Source organism: Coenobita brevimanus, unplaced genomic scaffold (genome assembly GCF_032717465.1).
Source record: "Coenobita brevimanus isolate Jiangsu-jjx unplaced genomic scaffold, ASM3271746v2 jjx.HiC_scaffold_1804, whole genome shotgun sequence".
In the NCBI taxonomy this organism is placed as follows: domain Eukaryota; kingdom Metazoa; phylum Arthropoda; class Malacostraca; order Decapoda; family Coenobitidae; genus Coenobita; species Coenobita brevimanus.
In genome coordinates, this window is record NW_027642672.1 from 38,966 (window position 1) to 61,695 (window position 22,730).

The 22,730-nt window shown below is 43.5% G+C and overlaps 1 long non-coding RNA gene across 1 annotated transcript; it reads right to left on the reverse strand.

The window, feature by feature from the left end:
• Positions 1 to 4,616: 4,616 nt before the first annotated feature.
• On the reverse strand, positions 4,617 to 7,449 carry LOC145389663 (uncharacterized). The gene is made up of 3 exons (XR_013895496.1): positions 7,397 to 7,449; positions 5,282 to 5,423; positions 4,617 to 4,667 (listed from the first exon to the last, which is right to left on the reverse strand). It is a non-coding gene; the product is annotated as an uncharacterized LOC145389663 (long non-coding RNA).
• Positions 7,450 to 22,730: the final 15,281 nt, after the last annotated feature.

Here is a 22,730-nt window from a genome sequence, read left to right on the forward strand (position 1 = left end):
GTTGCACAGGGAAGGGGTCTTATGTTTTGCTGTTCCTGACAAGACTGGTGCTGCCATCTGGTAGAAAATATGTGAACTAACCAGTGGTGCCATCTGGTAGAAAATATGTGAACTAATTGTACCAGTGGTGAACACCAAGGCGTCATTCCCCCCTGTTCATCCCTGGGCCTGGTAAGTATTGTCTTGTACACTACTACAGAGGATACAGGAAACAGGGTAGGTAGTATTGCCACCACTTTATTTTGTACTCCACACGTTACATTCAAGGTACATTGTATATGAGGTTCAGGGCTGTGAAAAAGCATGTAAATAATGAAGGGAAAATGTTAAAGGAGAGAGTCAGGGAGGGAGGGGGGTCTTTTCACAATTCATAACCCACAAAAAAAGGTAAAGCTGCTTCTGTGGACTCCGCCACGCCATATCAAAATATCAGACTGGATGGTTGTAGTGGTGGTAGTAGTAGTAATGGCTCTAGACACAAGTTAATCTGATACAAGTGGACTGCAGGCTGAAATTATTGTGTAACTGATCATTTTCCAAACCAATCTTGGTACTGATAAAGGGAAGACAGCATGGGTAGGAGAGCCAGAGAGAGAGGGGGGGGGGGAGGGGCAGGATAATGATAGCATGATGGGGATATGGGATATGGGCAGGACATCTGAGACAAATTAGTGTTATTTTACTGGTGATGGGTGGAAAAATAATAATCAGCAGTACACAATAATTCCAACCAGCAGTCCACTGGGTTCACATTTCACATGAACTACTACTACTACCACTACTACTAAACCATCCATCTTTATGTGGCTCGGGTGAGTGCACGGAAAGCATTTTGTATTTTTTCTGGATCATAAATTGAGGAAAGAATCCCCCCCCCCCCAGCCTGTAACGCTCTCTGTGACATCCCATCTCCCCTTATCACACCTGTCTCCCCTTAATACTCTCTCTCCTTATATGTACCCCCTCTCTCTCTCTCACCCCATCTCCCCTTATACGTACATTCCCCCCCCCTCTCTCTTTCACCCCATCTCCCCTTATACGTACATCCCCCCCTCTCTCTCACCCCATCTCCCCTTATACGTACATCCCCCCCCCTCTCTCACATCCCATCTTTCCTCATATGTACCCTCTCTCTCTCATATTCCTTTATAATACATCTTCCCCTTTAACACACACACACACACACACACATCCCATTTCCCCTTGTTAATTTTGTACCCTTCTCTCCTCTCTCACACACACGCACACATCCCATTTCCCCTTATTGTTTGCACCCACCTCTCTCTCCTCTCTCACACACACACACACACACACACACACACACAACCCCATCCTATCTCCCCTTCTATTTACCCTGACTCCCTCTCCTGCATAAGGTGTAGAAGGTAAACTTTGAACATACGGTAAAGGTCTGACTAAACAATGTGTGGGGCAGCTATATACTGTTTCTACAATTTGTAATACTAAAGATGCCACTGCAATATACTGGTAATTATTTGGCCTCAAAATATACAGTATATATATTCTTGAGTGTAAACTCTGTAAGTTTTGATGTCTTTCCCTATGCTGCTGTTCTTATTTTGCTGCCAGCTTGAGTAGTGGCACCTTTAGTGTTACATTATACACTGACATTATACAGTGATACAGAACAATGTTATAACTGACTGACAATACCAACATCACACAGGGCTGTACTCCACAGTACTTAGCACAAGAATGAAAGACTGAAATTTAGGCCAAGTTAAGGTAAAAGGGGTATTGACAGGCAACTGAAACAAGATTTTTAAAATGTACATATAAGAGTTTATTTTTACAAAATGACATTCATTTACTATACATACAGTATATGGTACATGGATATACTCTCTTCACCTTAACTTGGCCCAATTTTCATAATTCTGTAGCACAATTTCTTGTAGTTCAATGCAAGAAACATCATTTTCATAGCACTTCCTCATGTCTAGCACAATATTCCAGGTAATCTCGTTACAACTACTGTACAAAGAATTTTAGGCCAAGTTAGAGTAAAAATAATATAGTAATATTACTTGTGCATTCAGACAAACTGTTATTCTGACATTCTTTGAAGCTTTTGTGGATCTATTTTATATTAACTTATTCAGGCCATCACAAGAAACTAATGGGAAACTTGACTGGCTTTTGCAGTGTTGTCTCTAAAAGCAAACATTTTATGCCCCAAACTGAATGACCTCTGTACAAGTTTAATGTGAAGTACAGGACTTAAAAGCTACTTTAATTTTTTGCCTGCATGCATCAGTCACTTAATATGAATTAACTGCTGGTAATAGCTTTAGAAAATTGTTCACCTGATGCAAAGTTTAATAGAAATTGACATAATGGAGCATTTAGAAGAAGGTCCACTGATCCAGCTCTACTCATGTGTGTCTAAGAAACATGTTAAGCTTTGAGCACATTTGTTCTTTATATATGTATTACAGGCCTAACCTGGGATTTAAAAAAAAATCTATTGCCAGACGCCTCAATCCCATACGGGGTGGCCACAAATCGCCTCCACGTCGCCTTGTCCTCCACCATTTCACTGCCCTGCTCCCAATTCACACACCCATCTCTCATATACCTCTCCACCCCATCCCTCCATCTCATCCTCGGCCTCCCCCTCCACTTCACTCACATACACTCTCCTCATCAGTCTCTCACCCTTCATTCTCTCCACATGGCCAAACCACCTCAGTATGTTCCTCCTGACGCTTCCTATCACATCCACACCACAACGCTCCTTTATATCCTCATTCGTCAGCCTGTCTCTCCATGTGACTCCACATGCTCCTCTTAAATAACTCATTTCCACTGCTCTCACTCTTGACTTGTGTCCTTCCAACAATGTCCAAGCTTCACTTCCATACGTTAGAGTTGGTATCACAATACTGTCATGTAGTAACTTTTTCACTTCCATGCTCACTTCCCTGTTTCTTATCACTGCTTTCAAGGAACCAGCAACCCTTCTTCCTTGTTGCACCCTTTCAAGCACTTCACCCTCCAAACTTCCATCCTTACTCATCACACTACCCAAGTACCTAATCGTACTCACATTTTCCATTTCCTCACCATCCAACCTCAGAGTACATTCAATGTACTTCACCTCTCTCAAAGACCATCACTTTACTCTTCCTTACATCCACCTTTAGATTCCATTTCTTACACACTCTCCCAAACTCATCCACCAAGCCTTGCAGCTCCCCTTCGTCTTCACTCAACAACACAGTATCATCTGCAAACAACAGTACAGGGAGTTTCCAAACACTACCCTCTCTCACCAGGGCCACTCCAACATCCACTGCCCTACCTTGTACATCTTTTATTACCCCATCCATGTACAGATTGAACAACCATGGAGACATGACACATCCCTGTTTCAACCCAACCTTCAAAGAGAAAAATTCACTCAGCTCACCATCCACACGCACTGCAGCCTTCACACCATCGTACATACTCTTCACAGCATTCAACAACTTCCCATCTACTCCATATATTCTTAATACTTTCCACAATCCTTGTCTATCCACCCTGTCATATGCTTTCTCCAAATCCATGAAAGCTGCATAAAACTTCTTTCCCTTCTCTAGAAACTTTTCCACTAAAGATCCAAGAATGAATATCTGATCTACACAACCTCTTCCCTTCCTAAAGCCTCCCTGTTCTTCTCCAACTAATTCCTCTGTTCTTTCTCTAACTCTGTCAATAAGTATCCTACCATACACTTTTCCTATTATACTAAGAAGACAAATGCCCCTATGATTACCACACACTTCTTTTTCACCTTTTCCTTTGTACAAGGGAATAATTATACCTGACTTCCAATCCTCTGAGACTCTACCTTCCTCCCAGGCCAATCTGCACATCTTCCACATCCATTCTACTACTATCTCTCCCCCATGCTTCAGCATTTCACCACACACTCCATCAATTCCTGGGGCTTTCCCCAATTTACCTTTCTTCATTGCTTCCACAACTTCTATCCTACTGATTTCTTCCTGTCTTCTCAACTCCCTCCTTCTCCCAGACATTCCCCAGCCACTTATACTCGCATTACTTCCATCCTCTATGTTCAACAATTTCTTAAAATGTTCTCTCCAGCTGCTCACTTTTTCTCCCTTCTCCACTAGTAATCTACCATTTTTATCTTTTACTCCCCTGCTAACTTCACTTCCACCCTGTCTTACTCTCTTCACCCCTTTCCAGAACATTTTCTTACAGTCCCTCCACTTTACACTACAAATTCCTTCCAAATTCCTCATCCACTTTCTTCATACTAATCTTTTCACCTCTCTCTTCCTTTCTACATATAACTCTCTCTTCCGCCTCTCAACTTCTTCCACACCCCCATTTCTCATCCATTCATTGTATGCTTTCTTCTTTTGTGCCACAGCCTGTCTCACCTCTTCATTCCACCATGCTGTTCCTTGCACCCCCCTCCGTCTTCTCTTCACCCACACACCACATCACATGCTGCACATATTTCTTTTGTAAATATTTTGCACACACCATCCATGACCCCCATCTGCTCCAATTTATATTTACCCCCCAAAAAATGCAGCATTAATAGTCCTGCCCACACACAAAACCTTCAATTTAAAATGTCCTGTACATAATTATTATAGTCCAGTTCAATCAATATACAGTAGAACCTCGGTCCTCGAACACAATCCGTTCTGGAAGGCTGTTCCAGGACCGAATTGGTCGAGGACCGAACTAATTTTCCCCATAAGAAATAATGTAAATCATTTTAATCCGTTCCAAGACCCCAGATGCTTACCTATTTAAGTTTCAGCACTGGTACCAGTGCTTTCCTTTACGAGGTGACTGTATATTTCTCTTGCCTTTTCACAAATTATATACTCACTAACACTGTCTCCTGCTAACTGTTTCTCATTGATGAAGATAAGCAATAATTTTTCCACTTCTTCAATTATTTTCCACACTACTTTCCTCTTTTCACCGCCAGTAGCCGTACTGGATGAACTTGCTTTCTTTGGAGCCATTATTAGGGGCTAATACTACACTGAATCAAGAAAAATGTGAAGCACAGCAGGACGACCATGTTGACGAACAACAAAGGTGGACGCGTGACTGTCGGTCGGCCAGCTTCCCTTCGTTCGGCTACGTTCAGGTTGGTTGAGGTCCGATATTTTGGTCGACCTCTGGAGCAAAAATTTCTTGAATTTTTTGGTCGAGGTCCGATTTGTTCGACATGTGAGACGTTCGAGGACCGAGGTTCCACTGTACAACCATTTATATGTACAGCACACACCTACAGTGCAGTAAGTGCATGACCACTGTCTACCTATGGTCAATAAATAAAACTTCGGCAAGTGATGTTATGACGGATGATGGAAGCTGTGAGTTGCGGAGCTTGGACAACAGGAACAGTGGATTGCTGCAGCCTGGTAGGGAGAGAGAAACTGTTACTAGAGTAATAAGCAAAATAACTGCTTAGGAAGAGATACAGTATTAGGAAGTTTCCATAACTGATGACAACATGGGCCATAGTTTTTTGCCCCAGCCCAATCCTACATCACACCCAACTTTTTTTTTTTTTTTTAATCAGCACAATAAGAAATATTATCATGGTTGATGGGGGCGCTCACCATCCACTCACTCGATGTTGTGCTGCTCTAGGGTGACTGCCTATTCCTGTCTTCCTTCCTTCCTTTTCTGTCTTTCATTCCTTCATTCTTTCCTCTTCCTTCTGTCTGTGGGTGATTCTACACTGAGTGACATGCCAAATGGTTTCCTGTACACCAGGAAACCATTTACTATACTGGGTGGAGCCTTTCTGTTTCTGGATCCTACCTAACCCAATCTCTTTTAGTGAAGTTAGTGTAGTAAAGATTATTATTAAAAAAATAATAAATAAATAATCATCCATCCATCATCCAATCCTATGTTGCCCCATGAGGAGCATAGGAGCCTGGGGCTAGGCAGTTGGTCCTGACATTTAAGATGAGAGTGACCAGTCTCACTCATCCCTGAGTAGTGTTACATAAGCATTAAACCCCAACCACCCCTTGTATATAAACCTGCACTGGATCAGTCAGATTGAAGCACCTTAACAACTCACTAAACCACCAGGCACCATAATATGGTTACCACCCAGCACAGTAAATGGTTTCCTGGTGTACAGGAAACCATTTGGCTTGTCACTCAGTGTAGAGTTACCCACAGGCAGAAGGAAGAGGAAAGACTCTGGGTGAGTGGCAGGACTGGGGGAGGGGGGGGTGACTAAGGCCCATAGTCTCCTCAGTTAAAGAAACTCCCTTGTATCTTTCCTAAATGATTATTCTGCTTATTACTCCTTTCTATCCTCTTGTGTCATTTAAATCATTACAATACCTCCATACTCAGCATAAATGGCATACAAATTGATACTAACCAGCCCTATCCAAAAATAATTAGGTAAGGAAAAGATGCTAGGCAGCTTCCTTAACTGATAAGAATACAGAACTAGGAGTTATGCTAATACAACAACTAATGCAATTTTGTACCCCATTACACAGGCAGCTGGAGCTACTCGGTGCCAACGAGGCAACGGTTACCAGCCTCACTTGCCCACCCCTCAGATGAAACCATTACAGCCTCCATCCAGCTGGAGCACCTCAACCCACTAAACCACCACCCAGGACAGCAAATGACATGGCATACAGCAAACCATTTCACTTGTCACTCAGGGGCACTACATGAGAGAGAGACACTGTATCAAGGAGTCAGGAGGAGATGGGGACAACATCAAGCAGAGAGAGGAGGGATGGGGACTACAGCAAATAAGGATGGGGGATGGGGGAGGGGGACTACAAGTAAAGAAAGGGGATGGGGACTACATCAAATAGAGAGGGGGGATGGGGGACTACATCAAGCGGACACTGAATGGGGGAAGAGAGGGGGGGGGTCACTATCAAGTGGGAGGGGGAGAGGGGAGTGGATAAAGAAAAGGGAGGAAGGGAGAGAGGATGACTGCACCCCCACCTTGCACTACTATTATAATTATTATTATTATAAGTGGGGCTGGGTGGAAGGGACTATGCTGAGTGGAGGAAGAGCCAAAAGGGAGATGGGATAACTGTTCCCCGTCCTTCCACTATTATTATTATTATTTTTATTATGAGTAGGAGTGGGTGGGGGGACTACACTAAGTGGGGAAGAGATAGACAAAAGGGAGTGAGGATGATTGCTCCCCCACCTTCCACTATTATAAATATTATTTTTATTTTGATAAAAACCACCACCATTACTATGAATTTTACAACTTTCAAAAACAAGACAAATGATGAAGAAGGAATAAGATAATTTTTAATGATGTGGACATTAAATGTATTTTACTTAAAATAAAAACAGCTGTAAACTTCAATACATTAATTACCTTGGGTATCAGTGGCTGTAGGAAGATCAAAAAGGGTGACTATGAAGGCACACATAGGTGTCACCTGGCAGTCCGTCTCACCCTTAAGGTAGCTGATCACTTGCCCTCACACCTCTGTTGTGAATGGGATCAAATGAATAACTCTTGATTGGTAGGATAACTTCTGGAACAAAATGGGTTAAAAACGAATAATCATACTGTTACAAATTGCTCTTCCATCCATTATACAACCCTTCAGTGCCCCATCAGGAGCAACGGTGTCTGGGTCTACTTAGTCCAGGCTGGATTATGAGGCAAGTGACCAGTTGCTCTTTCTTCAGTAAGGAAAGTGTTGGCAGTGAGGGGGTGAAGGGAGGAGGAAGAGGCTGGAACTGAGAGAGAAGATGACAAGAATGAAGAGGAAGGAAGGGGCTGGTGCTATGAGAAAAGGGGGAGGAGGAGCTGGCATTGAGAGAGGAGAATGGAGGAGGAAGGGGCTGACAATGTGATAGAAGGAAAGGAATAGGAGTATGGAGCTGGCGCACACACAGAACAGAGGAGGAAGAGGCTGGCACTGAGATGGAGAGGAGAGAACGAGGAAGAGGCTGGCACAGATGGAATGGAGGAGGAATAAGGAGCTGGCACACAGAGAGAGAGAAAAAAAAAAGGGGTGGGTACAGAAATGAGGGGGAGAAGTAGGAGGCGACAAATGAGGTGGAGGGGGGAGAAGGAAGAGTAAGGGAAGGGCATTGAGAAAGGGGTGGAGGGAGAGTAAGGGAAGGACACTGAGAAAGGATGAAGAGGAGAAGGTTGCAAGTGAGATAGGGGAGGGGGGAGAAGGCTCTGTGACAGACAGAGGGTGATGGTGGTGGTGGTGGTAGGGGGGGGAGGGGGAAGAAAGGGGGCTGGCACTGAGAAAAAAGAGGAGAAGGAAAATACTAACACTGAAGGATGAGAAAGAGAAAGAGACAGGAGGCTGGCATTCTGAGAGGAGGAGTAAGGGGTTGGCACTAAGGGAGGAAGAGTAATGAAAACTGTGTTTACTGAAAAGTTACCACTAAAGAAGTTTCAATCCTAAGAGCAGTAATAAAAATTTTTCATTAAGTGGGTACCAATAAAACATTATACCTGACCCTTTCAGTGTGATGTCTTATAAAATATTTATTTTCATTATCCAGGGACAATTTATATTAACTATTTTACTCTGAAGAGAGTACTAGCAGTGTCTTGGCTATGAGAAGTTCATCTCACCTCAGTTCAATAAATTTGTTAGAAGAATGAATTTTAAAAATATAAAATACATCATCATACAGAAAAGTTTATGTCCAAAGCACAAAAGCTTAAACTCAGGCAGTTTCTTTAAATATATCATACACTCATTCTTGCCAGATTACTTACTTCAGCATTATATGAACCTCCAGTGATGAGGTGTCTGAAAGCCATATTTAACTCCTCCAGTTACGTCTCTTGAAATCTTGGCTGGAGGTAAAAAATAAAATTAAATAATATATATACACCAATAAAGAAAAGATAATTTATATAATTTTTGGCTGGGTTAAGTGTCCCCCAGATTCCTCTATCTATCCATCTACCTATCATCTAATCCTGTGTCGCCCCATGAGAAGTGTAGGAGCCCAGGGTTAGGCAAGTTGGTCCGGACATTTAGGATAAGAGTGACCAGCCTCACTCATCCCTGAGTGGCATTACATGAGTAATAAGCCCCATCCACCCCTTGGATATAAACCTGCACCTGCTCAATCCGATTGGAGCACCTTATTTACCTACTACACCACCAGGTGCCATAATTTCGTTAGATGGCTTCCTGTACATCAGGAAACCATTTACTACGTTGGGCGGTGTAACCATATAACCAAATTATGACGCTTGGTGGTTTAGTGGGTGATGAAGGCGTTCCAGTCAGACTGAGCCTGTGCTGGTTTATATCCAAGGGATGGTTGGGGTTTACTGCTCACGTAATGCCACTCAGGGATGAGTGAGGCTGGTCACTCTCATCTTAAATATCAGGGCCAACTTGCCTTGCCTCGGGCTCCTATGCTCCTCATGGAGCAATTATATAATAATAAAAACTATAACAAAAATGACACGCCAGATTTGTCAATAATATAAATCCACCTGACAAACTGTGCATCATCCAGGTATCAGTGGAGTTTCATTACCTCGTGATAAATACACAGCTGGACACAGACAAACAAAGGTAATTACATACAATGACAGCAAACACAGGCAGGTATGACTCACCTTGCATCATCCAGGTATTGGTGTGTGACTGGAGGTGTTTACCAAGAGACAATGCTTGTTTGGGCAACACTTAGAGGCTTTGTGTGTTGCTGCCCCTCCACAGTGGATGATGGGCAGGCCAGGGGATGTGGGGTGACTGGGTGGAGGAAGTGGCCAGCTTGGCTGATCAGTTTCGCCTGCCACACTAACAATCCTGCTTGCAGGCTCAGATCTGATACTTGCCAAATGCCCTGTGGGATAACAAGTCACTTTAACCCCTTCTCTGCAATTACACTGATTTTCAGTACTGTATAATCCTGCTATATACAGATGACTATATTCTGCTTGGGTAAATATAACAAACTGGAGAGGCCAGACACACCACTAGCACTGCCAGTTCATACACAGCATCTCAATATTTCTCCCCCAATTCCCACCACAGAAACGGGATGAGATAGGATCCCTCTTCCTCCCCACCACAGAGAGAGAGAGAATAACAGTCAAACAGCATACCCTGTGACATGCCACAGTCATTAACACATCACCTAACAATCTGAAGTAATGGTTCCACCTAATACAAATTGGTTAATCATATTCCCTTTAGCACTTCTTAACTCCTACTGTAACACCTACACTTACTGTATAAGTATTAGAGGTACCACTCAACTTTTTCTCTACCATCCACACATGCACTACTCCAAATGACAATATAGTTACTCATACAAAACCCTAATACTGTACAGTACAAAAGAGATCCTCATGGTATGAGTACAGTAAAACCTCTACAATTCGGCATCCTTCAAGTCGGAAACCTCTACAACTCGGGAAGGCTCCAAAATATTCATTTAAAAAATCAAAATTCAAAAATTCCCAGAAATGCACATGCGAGAGGAAGAGAGTCGGCAAAAATCCCCCCAACTCAGTAAGATGCCGAGTTGTACAGTAATGTTTAGTGTTTAGTGTTTAGTTCCCCAGTATAGTACAAGAGATAAATACATTACAGTAATGGCCTTTATAGTGTTAACTGTGCTTTACATGATGTACAGTGTCAAGTACAATAAGGTGTGCCCAAAACTGATCTTGAGCCCCCCTAACACCTCCAAAAACAACCAAAAGTCCTCCTCCCTGCCTGGAATACACCCTACAGCTGCATGGAATCATGGTAAGGCAGCTTTTACTGTTTATTGTAAAAACTTTTATTTTTTTCCATTTTTTCCTTTTTGTGTGTGTGTGTGTGTGTGCTGGGGGGGAACTTAAAGTTCATCCCTACAACTCAGCAAGTAGGCTAACTTGGCAAGGCTTGCACATGTATTATGCCGAGTTGTAGACGTTTTACTGTAATTACGTCTATGGAAATCTGTTCGTATGAAAGAGTACATAACCTATGGGGAAAAATAGGTACTGGGTGTTTAACCACCTCCAACTTACACCTGTAGTACTATCTGTACCATACAGGACAATTTTAAACAAGAATAAAGGTTAGTTATATCTAAAACACACAAACAAAATTAACATATGACTTACAATAATGCACATCTATTGTAATGGATGCATAAAGATCCCCAAGAAAAGCTATTGGAATTGCAACCACATCCTCAAACTCCTGACTCTGGCTACTGATTGCATACAACTATAAACACAAGTGAAGTAACCCTTAAAGGCTTACTGCTGCTGGAAATACATAGGAATAATTTATAATACTATTGCCAGAAGCCTTAATCCTGTATGGGATGACCAGAAACAAACTGCTTCCACTTTGCCCTGTCCTTTGGCTGCCCTCCCTCCAACTCGTATCCAACTCATTGTTCATGTAATGACACTCAGGGATGAGTGAGGCTGGTCACTCTCATCTTAAATGTCAGAACCAACATGCCTAGCCCCGGGCTCCTACACTCCTCATGGGGTGACATAGGACTGAATGATGGATGGCTTCTGCATATTACATCCCAATATCCTCGTGTTACTGATACAATTACATCAACATAATGTAAGTATCATAAAAGAGAATATTAAGGTAGTGTAGCACCAGCCTCAATTTCATCTGAAATGTTAACTTGTGGACTGCAGTCTAAAGTACCCCTTCTTCAGTGGTCCACCATCCACCTTTTGGGAAACAGGGAGGGAGGTGAGGGAAGTTTGCCTAACCAGGCAGTGTAGCAGACCAGTTATATCAGTGCCATCACACGAAGGCATCCCTCTACAGCACCTGTGTTAATATGGAGTATGTAACCAACTGTTACAGATGAGGTGCTAACAACGCCATCCACAACACTGCCATTATTTCACACATCAATCAAGCCTTTGAAATATGTAACAAAGTCAGTGGTGTTACCTGGAGGCGGCAGCAGGTGGTTGATGGAGTGTGTGGCCAACTTGGGAAGGCAGGCCATGAGGAGGCAAGCCACAGCCATGATGGTGGTGGCCAGGCTGAACTTTCCACCACCCAGGAACAGGAACCCCAGGGCCAGGTGAATTACCAGGTGGCAGCCGTACCTGGAAAGAGGAGAAGAATGGGTTTGCAAGTTAACCCTTTGACTGTCAGGGTTAAATTTACTGGTAGCCAAAATACTGTATATCTCAACAAGGCTCTATCCTGTAATAAATCAACTGAGTGCACCCAAGTTGGATTAGGCATCAACTCTTCCGAGATTTCACATTTTCTGGCCCCAACCCACTAGTGATGCCAACCACATATACAAATCATACTTATACTTTCAAAACATATTCCATTCTTGCCTTGGTCAACCTTGTTTACCAGACTGCTGCTCTCTGGCAATGTCTCCTAATCGTTTTCATTTTTTAAAGGCTCCAACATGCTTGCATGCGTCAGCCTTGGTCACCTAATAGCGGCTCTCCATGCTGAATGATCCACTGCAGCCTCCCTGTTCAGTCCCTTAACCCTGAGGTCACACTTAATGACCTCGTCCCAAGTCTTTCTCTGTCTACCCCTTGTAACCCCATCCCCAATATTAACACTTCTCACCTTCCTCACCCAATTATCATCCCCCATCCTCTCCACATGTCCAAACCACCTCAGTCTACCTCTCCTCATCACAACACCCATACATTCCACTCCCATCCTACCTCTCAACTCTTCCATCGTAAACCCAGCCCTCCCAGACTTTGGACACAGGGACGCACTACACATCCACCTAATCATTGTCATTTCTGCATATCTGAGCCAGCGAATATCCTCCTCCTTTAGTGCCGAGGTCTCACTACCATACAGCATTACACTAACATGAATAAAATTATCTATAAGTAGCCAAAATATCCTCAAGACCAAGGGGTTAAGGCAACACATATAACCCAACAGTAGAAGCAGCAGGACCAACGCGTGACCAGAGATGTTGGACGATACACACAACACACAGATCAGCCTCACCAGCCATCACCAGGGACAGTGCCAGCCATCACCAGGGACAGTACCAGCCATCACCAGGGACAGTGCCAGCCATCACCAGGGACAGTACCAGCCATCACCAGGGACAGTACCAGCCATCACCAGGGACAGTGCCAGCCATCACCAGGGACAGTGGCAGTAGGGATGTGTTCAGACAGGTTTACAAAGTTGACACACCTGCCAGCTCAGCAACACTCCTGAAATAATGACATATCTGTTAGTTGGTCTATGTCACCCTTTCCATCCATCCATCATCATCCAATCCTACGCTGCCCCATGAGGAGCGTAGGAGCCCAGGGCTAGGCAAGTTGGTCCTGACATTTAAGATGAGAGTGACCAGCCTCACTCATCCCTGAGCGGCATTACGTGAGCAATAAACCCCAACCACCCCTTGGATATGAACCTTCACCGGCTCAATCTGATTGGAGTGCCTTAATTACCCATTAAACCACCAGGCACCAAAATTTGGTTTTATGGTTACCAGCCAGTGTAGTAAATGGTTTCCTGGTGTACAGGAAACCATTTGGATTGCCACTCAATGGAGATTCACCCACAGACGGAAGGAAGAGGAAAGAATGAAGGAAAGAAAGACAGAAGAGGGAATGTAAAGTCACCCGTAGGCAGAAGGACAAGGAAAGAATGAAGGAAAGAAAGACAGAAGAGGATGAAAAGAAGAATGGAGGACAGGAAAGGACAGACACCTGAGAGCTGCACTACATCAAGTGAGTGGATGGTGCTTGCCCCCACAAACTCACTCATTAATAACAACAAATGACTTGTGAAGAGAGTAACAATGGGTGTTTGGGGGGGAGGGGGGTGGACCTCAAACAGCTAACATAGCGGTATATAATTACTCAAACTAATACTCCATTTCACTCACAAGGATGGCACTAGAGAGAGATGCCTTCATGTGATCTGGCCGACTCAACTGCCTGGTTATGCAAACATCCCTCAACTACTTCCCTATCCTCTCAAAGTGAAGACAGTGGACTGAAGGAGAAAGGGAACTTAAGCCTGCAGTCCACTAGGTTCACATGTTAGAACCTGGGGCTGTAACTACTACCACTACCACTACTACTACTCACAAGAAAACTACTACTGCTCACAAGAAAACTCCCTATCATCTAAAGCTTCACAGCTAAATTAAATACCAAGTGAAATTTACCTGTTAGTGAAGTTTGTGAACATAATGGTGTATCTGCGTAGTCCATCCAAGGCCTGGCTATTACTGGAGCCAGCCAACCTAAGGCCCAGCACCAGACCAGCCCCTGCCAGGATGTTGTGGTGGGCCTGTCAGTGCAACCACAGGGTAAATCATATACAAATACCTACAGCCAAACACAAACACACTACAGCCAAACACAAACACACACAACCAACATTGCATACCGTTACATTTCATCTGATACATAATGTTAAATATTGTTCATTTTGTACACCACACAAACACTGCTGCTATTTTGTTACATTATACTGAACATGGTAGCAGGTGGGGGTAACCATCATCCACTCACTTGATTGAGTGCTGCCTAATTATCATTCCTGCTCTGTGGCTGTCCTCGTCTCTTCCTATTTCTCTCATCCCTGCCACCACTAGTTATTACTCTTCCTTCCACTTCACATGGCTTTACACTGAGTGACAAGCCAAATGGTTTCCTGTTACTGAGGAAGCCTTTTAATATTAGTTTATAAATACAGGGAAAGATATGGCACAAGCAATCATGGCACCATCAACTGACTTTTACAAGTATCTCGGAAACAGAAACACAAATGATCTAACACTCCCTCCTGCTTCATAAGGTGAAATTCTTAATATCATCCAGCACTTAAAAATTACAGCACCAGGGGATGATGATATCCCTAAGAGCATTATCAAGGAAGCTGCCTCGATTATTACTCCTATCATTCGGCATCTATGTAACTCTACTATCAGCAATCTTCCCAGAAAAGCTAAAAATTGCCAAAGTTATCCCCATTTACAAACGATACAAAATTAATGAGTAACTATCGGCCAGTGTCAGTTTTGCCAGCACTGAGCAAAATATTAGAGAAATTAGTTTATGATAAATTTGATGCATTTCATACTAACAACACAGTACCATCATACGTAACTCCCAATTTGGTTTTTGTAGGAACAGAACTGAGACAGCATTTCTGACACTTACTGATGATATTCTAAATGCAATGGATGATAAAAACTTTCTATCTATCTATCTATATACCTAGGCTGCTTCCCCCAAGGAAAGGGAGGTAGCCGAGACAGGACGACACACTCTCCATTTACTCATCCATTCAAACACGTTCATTCGCATCTTAGCCCCAAAGGGGAGAACGGACATATCCTCACAGCACCACACCACACAAGGGTCAACTGCGCAATGCAATCAGTGACATCCGCAGCAGGGCCCAACAGCAGAACTGGTTTACCCCTGCCACATCATAACAGACCCATCCCCTTACTTTACTGTGGCCATATTTCTTGATTTATCAAAAGCTACTGATATATCACTCTATCCTGCTGTCTAAGCTTGAACATTACGGGATAACAGGTACAACGCTAAAATGGTTTGAATCTTACTTAACAAACTGATAACAATACCCACTGTCCTACCTTGTATCTCTTTTATAACCCCATCCATATACAGATTGAACAACCATGGAGACATGACACATCCCTGTTTCAAACCAACTTTCAAAGAGAAAAACTCACTCAGTTCACCATCCACACGCACTGCAGCCTTAGCACCATCGTACATACTCTTCACAGCATTCAACAACTTCCCATCTACTCCATATATTCTTAACACTTTCCACAATCCTTGTCTATCCACCCTGTCATATGCTTTCTCCAAATCCATGAAAGCCGCATACAACTTCTTTCCCTTCCCTAGAAACTTTTCCACTAAAGATCTAAGAATGAATATCTGATCTACACAACCTCTTCCCTTCCTAAAGCCTCCCTGTTCTTCTCCAGCTACTTCCTCACACCTCTGGTTTGTATTCTTGCTGGTTAGCTATGGCAGCTCCTCAACACCTCTGTCTCAGTGATTTATTGTGACATGGCTGGTTGATATCCTTGGCCATGTGGAGAGGATGGAGGATGAAAGACTGATGAAGAGAGTGTATGTGAGTGAGGTGGAGGGGGGAAGAGGGAGGAGGAGGCCGAGGATGAGATGGAGGGATGGGGTGGAGAGGTATATGAGAGAGGGGGGTGTGAGTTGGGAGCAGGGCAGTGAAATGGCGGGGGACAGGGCGACTTGGAGGCGATTTGTTTGTGGCCACCCCAAACGGGATTGAGGCGTCTGGCAATAGATAGATAGATAGAAGTTATTTATAAAGTATGATGGTAATGAAGGGATTTTTGTAAGATGGAAGAGGACAATAAGGTGTAATAAACAAACTAAATTATTTAGGAAGAGGTGTTAAGTAGCTTGATGCAGAGTATGGTCATACCTACTAGGAGAATTTATGCAACACAAAAGAGGAGAGTAAGATGTAATAAAGAAAATGAACTGCTTAGGAAGAGGTGTTAGGGAGCTTTAGGCTATGCAGAGTATGGTAATACTGAAAGAATTTTTGCAACACAGAAGAGAACAGTATGGTGTAATAGGCAAAATAAATCACTTAGGAACAGGTGTTAGGGAGTTTCCTTAACCGACGAGAATACTGACCAATCTCCCATACTCAACAGAATAAAATCATCAGACATCAGGTGAATAGAATCCTAGACTTGTCCCAAGCATGAGAGGGTTAGAAATACAGAAGACAAACTGACCACAGCTCCAAAGAAGGGTTAATGTAGGCTTCCTGATGCACTGGAGGCAGTTTTTTTTTTTTTTTTTTTAAATCAAAGGAAGAAGGAACCAAAGGCCAGGAGCCTGCAAACCGCTCCCTCCAAGAAAAAACAAACCCAAGGCAACAGACAGCCAAATTCTAGATCTGTACGGTACATCTCGAGATTCCTAGACACACGGTGCAGTAGGAAGTACAGACAGGGAAAGACAGTTCTAGAGTTGACCTGTTGCATACATGAAGGACTGGGAGTAACGGTTAACTCCTGCATTACAGAGCTGGACAGAAAAGGGATGAGAGTTTGTTGCTAGAAAGGTGCCACGTGCCCGTTGAAATGGTGGAGGGATGCAAGCAGACAGTTCAGAGGAGCAGTGACCATTGAAGCAGTGACAGAAAAGAGACAAAGATGCAACAGTGTCGTGAAGAGACAGAGGTTGAAGGCAGAGAGTAAGATGAGGAGAGTTAACGAGACAAAAAGCCTTTGACCTTCCCTTGTTGAGAAGAGCTGTACGTGGTGAGCCTCCCCACACATGAGAGTTGTACTCTACACAGGGGCAAATAAAACCTGTATATAAAGTCAACAACTGTGCAGGGGTAAAGAAAGTACGGTACGGAGTCGGCTTAGCACACCTAATCTCTTGGAAGCAGATTTTACAAGAGATGTAATATGATCTTTCCAACATAAATCCTGAGAGAATGAAACCCCAAGTACATTTAAAGATGATGCAGGATTGAGCAGGATATTGTAAAATATTAGAGGGTACTCCTGTGGAAGATATTGTTGGGTTGACAGATGTAAGAACTGAGATTTTGATGCATTAAAAACAACCAGATTACCTTGACCCCAATCAGAGATATGAGCTGATGTGGGTGCCTGATAAATCCAGGACGCCATGACCCTCAAGCACTGTGTCTCTGAGGTGTGAAGGAACTGCATGTCAGCCACTGTCGGCCAGTCTCTCGGCTCCATCCACACGTCGATGGATGGGCAGGCAAGGCTCAGTACATTCCAGTTCAGTCTGAAAGATTACATTCTACATTACTGTGCTATCTATTTATCTGTCATCTGCCCCTACATATCCTATTGTCTATCTATCATCCACTCCTGTCAAATATTAATCTATCTATCATCCACCTCTACAATATTCTGTCTATCTATCATTCACTCCTATAATACTAGTGTCTCTAACTGTTACAGATGTTTTATGAATGGAGGACACCTGTAATCTGGTGTATGGATTTTCTAAAAAAAAAAATTTCCTCCTTCCTCTGTTCATCTTTGTATCATGCGTATCATATCATTTATAAAGGCTCCATATGCTGCCATGCATTGGTCTTGGACATCTAATGGTGGCTCTCCACGCCGCTTGATCTCTGGCAGCCTCCCTATTCAGTACCTTATCCCTGAGGTCACACTCTATGACCTCATCCCAGGTCTTCTTTGGTCTGCCTCTCGCAACCATACCCCCGACATTCACACTTCTCACCTTCTCACCCAGATGTCATCCTCCATCCCCTCAACATGCCCAAACCACCTCAATCTACCCCTCCTCATCACAACACCACTACTGATACAAACCATTTCTATATTTAAAAAATGTAAACAGCGTACGAAGGAGTGTTAGGGTACAACATGCCAGGTGAATAACTGAGGAACAGGCATGATGAAGCCTGCTATGCCACTCACAATACAGACTTAATTAATGCATTGCCGGTGTTAAGGCTCTAACCTGGTACAGTCCATTTTTGTGGTGATGGTGGTGTGTGGTGGTGATGGTGGTGTGTGGTGGTGTGTGGTGGTGGTGTGTGGTGGTGGTGGTGGTGTTGTGTGGTGGTGGTGATGGTGGTGTGTGGTGGTGATGGTGGTGTGTGGTGGGGCAGCCAAGTTGAACCACACTGTCAGTTCAACCACAAGGCAGGCCATAGCCAGCTGGCCACTCCATCTGTCAACACAATATTACACTGTACATATAGGCTGCCCAACACCTCTTCCTTAGCAATGTGTTGTTGGATATGGGTAGTTAATGTAATTTTTTACACTATTTATGGAGAGTATGGTGATATTAGGATGATTTAAATATGACAGAAGAGGAAAGCAAGGAGAAATAAGCAAAATAAATCACTTAGGAAGAGGTGTTTGGGAGACTCAAGCAACAATAATACAGGCCATGGCATCATACACAAGTAAAGGTTAAGTTTCTCAAGACATTATGTAAAATGGATTTATATGTAAAATGGAGCCAGACAAACAATGTATTAAAAAAATGCCAATCCATATAAACACACTGCAACTAGAAAACAACTCTAAAGCCTGCCATGCCACTACTCATGCAACACTTCCAAAGCTTCTCTAACCACACACACAGCATGGGGGGGGGGGGTGGAGAGGGAAGGGAAGGCTGAGCATGAGATGGAGGGATGGAGTGGTGAGGTATATGAGAGAGGGGGATGTGGGTTAGGGGGAGGGCAGTGAAATGGCAGGGGACAGGGTGACACGGAGGCGATCCGTTTGTGGCCACCCCTCACAGGATTAAGGCGTCTGGCAGATAAATGGACAGGACAAAGTACGGGTAACATCCCTCAGCCTGACACATTACCTACTCTTCAGGACCCGTAGCCAGTGTCATATTACTGCAGGCTTGTTTTAACCTGTGAAGGTTTCCAACCTCTTTCAGCCAAGTTCATGGCTGGGCTTGTAATCTTGTCAGTGGAGGAAGCTGCCTAATACAGCCATGCACTGCTTAGCGTCCATAATACTTTATGAAAAATAGGACATTAAGTGATCTGGACATTACGTTACCACTGTAACTTATGTACTGTATACTGTATATTGTATTATATATACAGGTATATGGTATATATTACTGTACTGTATATTATTCTTAAAGTGGAGTACTGTAATACAATACGTAATGTTATGTAAACATGATGTGTGGATATGCAAGGACAAAACATGCAACTGGACAAGGCTGCCTGTGGCTGGTAATTATTCTCTTCAAGGTGTAAGGACCCTTAGCTTGGCTGTTATTGTCAAGTACATTTAAAAGAAGATGAGATGCCTACTTCTCTTGATGACATTATGTTACTGAAAAACCTCCAGCCACACTGCAAACAAACGTATAGCAAGGCCTGACTGTGCTGCCCATACAACTAAACGATTGGTTCCTCTGTGAGTCCAACTGGGATGTTATAACCACTACACTACCCATCATCCATGATAAAAACTGTACCGTATATATAGAACTAAGCCTGCTGACCTGACAGACCTGGAGTTTAGGATGAGAGGATGCTGAGTGGCTTGATGTAATGGAGAGTTAAGCTGAATACTGATCCCTGGTGTGCCTGGGTGGCCAAGGGTGGCCTGGGTGTGTCTGAGGGCAGCCTGGGTGTGTCTGAGGGTGGCCTGGGTGTGTCTGAGGGCAGCCTGGGTGTGTCTGAGGGTGGCCTAGGTGTGTCTGAGGGTGGCCTGGGTGTGTCTGAGGGCAGTCTGGGTGTGTCTGAGGGTGGCCTAGGTGTGTCTGAGGGTGGCCTGGGTGTGTCTGAGGGTGGCCTGGGTGTGTCTGAGGGTGGCCTAGGTGTGTCTGAGGGTGTAACCTGGGTGTGTCTGAGGGCAGCCTGGGTGTGCCTGGGAGAGGCATCAGTGGCAAAGCTTGGGAAAGAACCAGTGCTGGGGCTGCCTCCACTGCCAGCTGAGCCTGTGTTGCCACATAGGCTACACCACCATCCTGACGCCCACCATCTTCTTATGATGTTAATGTCCTCTTCACTGCCCTGAGCAAGACAAAAAATAAAGCTTAAGGAACAGGCACCACACAGGAGTTAATGTAATGGTGACGGTACAGTGAAATTCGCTAAATCAAAAACAGTTGGCATCAAGAGGCTTTTGGAAAATTGTGGAAATCAGAAACTCAGTTTTTGGGACTGCACCGTAGCTACAGTTTTAATGCTTTCAGGTTCTTATATTCCCTATCAGCTGAATATAAAAGTCTAATATTTGCTGCAACAGCATCCTTGGCCTCCCCCTTCCCTCTCTCCCCCCTCCATCTCACTCAAATACACTCTCCTTGCTAGTCTCTTGCTCTCCGTCAGTCATGGTATTCAAATAACTTACAGCCTAGCGCTTGCATGAAGGCCAATTTGAAAAGTCCAATTTCTTCTAGCTCAAAAACCAAGGAAGGTAGGGAGTTCCAAAGGTCCATAATACAAACACAGAAAAAACGCTTATGACAGTCAAGGGAACAGTGCGTATGTGCTAACTTATATACATGACCAGCAGTTCCCACAACTAGAGAAAACCGGAACAATCTACGGGCATCAACGGATGTCTGGCCAGGCATTATCTTCGAGCATTCCACAAGATCAGCACGCAATAACCTTCCATGAACAGAAAAGAAATCCATGGCTGAAAGTCTTGCATGATAGGGTAAATGCTTCATAACAGATACGTATCGTTCACCTACGTTGAACAGACTCAAGTACGTAGTTTGATATCACCCATGAAGCCTGTATCTCCATACCTCCAAATTCCATTAAAAGTCTAACATGACATGCAACACAGGGATGCCGGGTTCGGGGGGAGGGTTGGAACACTACTGCTCTGTGCAATCTCGCAACACCTACAGCTGTAAACAATTGAGTTGTTCAGCCATATCATGAACTCACAGGAACGGCAGACGGTGATTTTCAAAAAATTGTAGCCATACCCGAGATAAGGGCTTAATTTTCAACTCCGACTTGGGAGGCTTCATGAGACCTATTCCTCTGCGATTTACTGTGCACATTACACCTTAATATTCTATTGGTTGTTCTTGATGCGACTCTGCCGATATTAAAATTTCCGCCGGAATTTCTTACAGGCCATGGAGATTTTGTAACATTTCTTTCTCGGCGAACTATTTTGCACACACAACCTTAACATCCTCTTGTGTGAGACTGATGCAAAGTATGGCGGTATTAGCAAAGTATGAATATCATACAAGGAAACAGAAAGACCTAATTTGCATATTAATCGCTTAGGAAGAAGTGGTGTGAAGGCCACCATTCCAGCGTTATTACGGATAATTTTCAACTAACTCTGATCATTCCGTAACACTTCATCTTCAATGATTTATTTTGCATCAAACTCGTTTATATTCACTTCTATGTTACTCTGACTTGCAGTTGTGCCGAAATTAAACTTAAGGCGAAATCTCTCACAAAGGCCCTTGGAGATTCCGCAGTGTCTCTTCCTCGGCGATTACTTCGCGAATGTATCATAAAAATCCTTCAGTTTGTTATAAATGGAATCTAGGTCGATTTTAAAAGTGAAAAAATACATGAAAATCAATAATGATTTGTAATATGCAAAATTAATTACCGAGGAAGTGGTGTTACGAAATCTCCCACATTAAGGCGCTATTTTCAAAACTTGGCGCCGCCCGACAGCCACTTCCTTTTGTGTTAATCCATTATTATGCCTCATCTGTATGCCGCCATCGCATATCTCTGGGATATGAGCCTTATCAGCGGTATCATAGAGCTACCTTACACTTGCATCCACTGGCAGGCTTCGTAGCACCTTTTCCTAAGCGATTTATCCCGTACATTACACATTAACATTCTCCTGTATACCATTTGTATCGTTTTAATACCGACATGGTTTTCGTCAATAACATGCAAAATAATACTGATGTGTAATGTGCAAAATACATCGCTAAGTAAGAGCAGATACCAAATATCCAGCCTCTCTTAACCCGCGCAATCCGGTGACAGTTATTTTCTCTCTCTCTCTCTCTCCCTCCACCCCCCCCCTCTCTCTCTCCTGAAGCATCACCCCCTCCTCCTTTCCACACTATAGTCACAATTTGTAACTTATACTCTCTCTCGTTCCCTCCTCTTCCATTTTCACTTTCTTTTCCTCTTCCTATCCCTACTCCTTTTAAT